Source organism: Cicer arietinum, chromosome 4, assembly GCF_000331145.2.
Source record: "Cicer arietinum cultivar CDC Frontier isolate Library 1 chromosome 4, Cicar.CDCFrontier_v2.0, whole genome shotgun sequence".
Classification (NCBI taxonomy): Eukaryota; Viridiplantae; Streptophyta; class Magnoliopsida; order Fabales; family Fabaceae; genus Cicer; species Cicer arietinum.
The window spans coordinates 46,392,703-46,397,276 of record NC_021163.2 but is presented as its reverse complement, the minus strand read 5'-3'; the positions used below and the strand labels follow the sequence as shown (position 1 = coordinate 46,397,276).

Here is a 4,574-nt window from a genome sequence, read left to right as displayed (position 1 = left end):
ATTACTTGATTGTTCGCTTCCATTTACATCTATCTTTATCATCAAAATCCTTCCCTTGAAGCTCCGAAACATAGCCTATAAAAAACTTGAGCTTTCGAATCAAAAGTGACATTCTTTTGAACATTATATATTTCAAGATATCTAATATATTGTATTGAGTTAAATATCTTATTTCTTTAATTAAAAGTTAAATATTTTATTTAGCATAAAAGTTTTTATACAAATGTCATATTCCACAATTTATTTACTACTTTTACAAAAAAAAAAAAATTAATTGTCAGAAGTGGGATTTGAACCCACGCCCTCTTTCGAAGACCAGAACTTGAGTCTGGCGCCTTAGACCACTCGGCCATCCTGACTTGTCTGTTATTATTATTTTAATTTTATGGAATAAGGTATTTGTTTTCTCTTGATTAAAATATTTGACTCTATTAGGCGTCAAAGTGTTAGCATAGGCCATATATGAACCCAATATAAAATTAACCCCAAACGACTACAAAAATAAAACTAATTCAGTTCTTTTCGTAGAGTTTTACCGTAATATTTTATTACCTAAACGATAATTTTCCAAATATATTTTCATAGTATCTTCAAACATAATACTACTTTTAAAATAATATAAAATATTATGTAAGGCATCATATGTAAAAATTATAACCGTAATTATAAACACCTTTTAAAATAAAAATTTACCTTAAGTATAAACACTTATAAATTATTAGACTAGATGCATTTTTTTTTAAATATACTTCTTATCATACTAATTTATTTAAAAAAAATCAAATTGAATACATTTATATATAAAAATTATTAGTATTTTAGAAACAAATTTAATATAATATTGACATATGAAATTTACAACTTAATTTTCTTATATATATGTGAAAAAGAAACTGTGGCTTATAATTAGAGGCACGGTAGTAAAAAATGTTGGACTGTTTTATAATTAGTTGAATTTTGTACAAGTAGTAACATTATTTTTTTTTATAAAAAAGTAGTAAAATTATTTTTTTTTATAAAAAAGTAGTAACAATATTATTGAATTCACGATGTAGATATTTTGTAGTGAGTTGAGACCTCAAACAAGAATGATGTTGGAACAAGTATCAGGTACAACATAATAGATGGATAATCCAAAAAATGTTTGTTTAATCTGGACATTGACACCGCTATATAGGCCGCACAAAAAACAATATTTTTTTAAATAGGCAAGATGACTAAACAAGTAAAGATAGTTATTAGTTCTAAAAATACAATCATTACAAGTATTAATACCATTAATTGGAATCAAATTTCAAAAGAAAATAATTCGATGAAGGATAGGTGAACTTATCGGTCCAATTGGAAATGTTTCTTTGAAAGCCTCTCAATCATTATTAGCAACTTGACATTATTTGTAAGCTCGATAAAGCCTCTCAATCATGTTTCTTTGAAAGAAAAAGCCTATAATCATATACCTAAAATGTTCCATTCATTCAACATTTTTACTATATCATCTGGATATTGTTGTTTACATTCGATAGCTCGTTGATTCAATATGATAATATCAAAATAAATCAAAACTGTAAATAGCTCCAATATTAGTCCTCTTTTAGACATTCATTCAGTGATATTAAGTGGAGTAATTCATCACAGAGTTATTCTTGGAGTCAACGTACCCTTACCCATAAGATTAACTGTTAATTTGGTCCCTTACATTTATTTTTATGTTTTAATTTTGTAAAACTCATTACCAATGATCTAAAATATGATAATAAATACATACATCTTAATAAAAACAGAGGAAATCATTATAAGACATTAAAATATCATCATTAATATAATCTGTAACTACATCTAATATATAGTTTATATCTCTTGTTTAATGAACTATTAAAAAAAAATAATTCAACTTCAACAAAAAAAGTCCACAACGGTGTTTCCCTAATACATCAATTCACATAATTGAAACAAAAACTAATCCAAAACAAGTATGGTAGGGATATCTTATGGTGTTGAACTAAGCATCAATCACTTCTATATGCTATAATACAAGAAAACAAGGGATGGGATGATAATTTCAATGAGTTTTAAGAAGGGAATGTGTAGTTTAAAAGTTTTATTTTCACTGATACACATAAATGATGAAATAATAGGCAATTCATGTTAAACATTGACTTCAACTATTCATAAAATATGTCAATTAACACTTCATTCTTTTACTTAAAAATTTGGAAAAATGCATGTCTTCTTTCTTTTCCTTAGATTATGGTAAAGTTTCCCAATTATCTTGACGTGGGTCAACAAGATACTTGAGACCTCTTGGGAAAATTGGTTTGACCATGACCCCAATCAACGTCCTAATTGATCTTCCTTTACCCATTGGTTCATGCTTGGAACTATCCTCAAATGTCCCACTGTGTACTAGGACCATATATGTTATGACTTGATGAATGCAATGCATTTGTAATGTTATGTATACAATGCACCATTCACCCACACAACTGTTTCATAAACTCAATAATACAATACAATTCGAGGATACCTTAATTCTAAATCAATTCTAAAAAATTTAACTAGTTTGTTTAAATTGTGAATTTGTCCTTTAAACTCCACGTTCAAATCAGGAAGCTTGCACCTAAGGCATGTTCAACAAGAGGCAACCTGATCGGAGGAATCATGACCAGAAATAGGTTGGTGATCGGAGGCAACATGATTAGAGGTTGCTTGGATCTAAGGCATAATGATCAAAGTAATAAGAGGCAACATGATTAGAGGATCAAAGGCAGTATGATCAAAGGTTGCTTGATCAGAGGTAGATTAAGATAAGAGGCAACATAATCAGAGAAGCTTGGATCAAAGGCAACATGACTAGAAGAAATTATGACCAGAGGCAGCATGATCAGAGGCTAATTTTCCTAGGAACAAAAAGAGAATCAAAGGCAAATTTTCCGTTCTTGGGTTATTTTTGAAGATAGAGGGGTGGAATCGTGCATGCAATGGGACAATACCAGTCTAAGGAACTTTCACTAAGCTATTTTTTGTTGTTGGAGATTTTGGAAAAAAGGAAAAATAAAAGGTTGGAGAAGATGGTGAACAATGATTGGTGTTCTTCGAAGTGGGTTCAGTTATGAGAATGGAAGAATGAGAGTGAAAGATAATTTTTTTGCGAAAGGAGAGAATAAGCGAGGGAAAAGGTGTCAGATCCCTTTTTGGCCCTTGGACATCTCTCATTTTTACCACTTTTTCATTCTTATATTAATTTAAATTTAATAAATGCTAAAAATAAAATGTTATAGTTAATAAATTTTTATTTTATTAATTTTTTAAATAAGCGGGCTTTTACATTCTCCGCCCCTTAAGAAAAATATTCTTCAAAATTTGAGACTCTACCTATTGGAAGAGATAAGGATACTCCTTCATCATATCAGCTTCTGTTTTCCAGGTTGCTTCCTCTGGTGATGATCCTCCCCAAACAACCTTCAATAAGGGAATGACCTTGTTCCTTAATGCTTTCATGCTTCTATCAATAATCTAAATTGATACTAGATTGTATGTGAGGTTGGGTTTCAATTGAAAGGATTCATGGCTCAAAATCTAGTAAGGATATGGAATATATTTTTTGAGTTGTGAGACATGAAAAACATTATGCAAACCTGACAACTAGAGTGGCGAGGCTAGTCTATAGGCCGAGGAACCTATCCTCTGAATGATTTGGAAGGGTCCAACATAACAAGGGCTGGGCTTTTTGACTTTCTACTCTGTTGAGACAAAATCTCAATTTAATGTTTTGATGAAAACAAACAAAAAGTTAATTAAGAATGTTAATTATGATTCTAAATGTTATGTTAATTTAACTTGTGTTTTTGAGTGTATTAATTTAAAGATATGATTTAAATAAAGCAAATAAATCAACATAAAAAGGCAAGAACTTGAAAATACAAGAATGAAGAACATTCTTAACAAAATCTGGAAAATGGAGAATGTTCTCCAGTTTCAAGAATGATCATCACAGCTCCAAAATCAATCAATCTTCACTAGTTAAAGGAAGTTTTAGCCTCTGGATTTTACATCTATATCATCAGCACTTGGCAAGGAATAAACTAAGATGATCATATTCAAAGAAACTACTCAAATCACAAAGAGAGAAGATCACGAATTAGCAAGACCAAACATATTTGAACCTTCTCCAGCTTGAGTGTCAAGAACGAAGAACATTATGATCATTCTCCACCATGTTGACATTAATCTCCAACACGCTAACATAATTCTCTAGCATGTTAACATTAATCTCCAGCATGGTAACATCATTCTCCAACATGTTAAACATCAATCTCAAGAATGATAACATCAATATGTAGAAAGTTCTCATCAGTCTCCAGAATGATCAGATCAGTCTCTATAATGTTTAGACCAGTCTTCAGAATGATCATTAGTGTCCATAATTTTCAACATCATTCTCCAAGTTGTCTTGACAGCATCAAATCTTCATATCAAAGTAATATCATCAACAAATATATCTAAGGTATAAAGGATCATTAAACACAAAAGAAATATGATCAAGAACGAAGAAAAATGCTCAGTTAAACAGATTT

At 30.0% G+C, this 4,574-nt stretch overlaps 1 non-coding gene across 1 annotated transcript; it reads right to left on the bottom strand.

Moving 5' to 3' along the window:
- Positions 1 to 275: 275 nt before the first annotated feature.
- TRNAL-CAA (transfer RNA leucine (anticodon CAA)) lies at positions 276 to 359 on the bottom strand. The gene has a single exon. It is a non-coding gene; the product is annotated as a tRNA-Leu (tRNA).
- Positions 360 to 4,574: the final 4,215 nt, after the last annotated feature.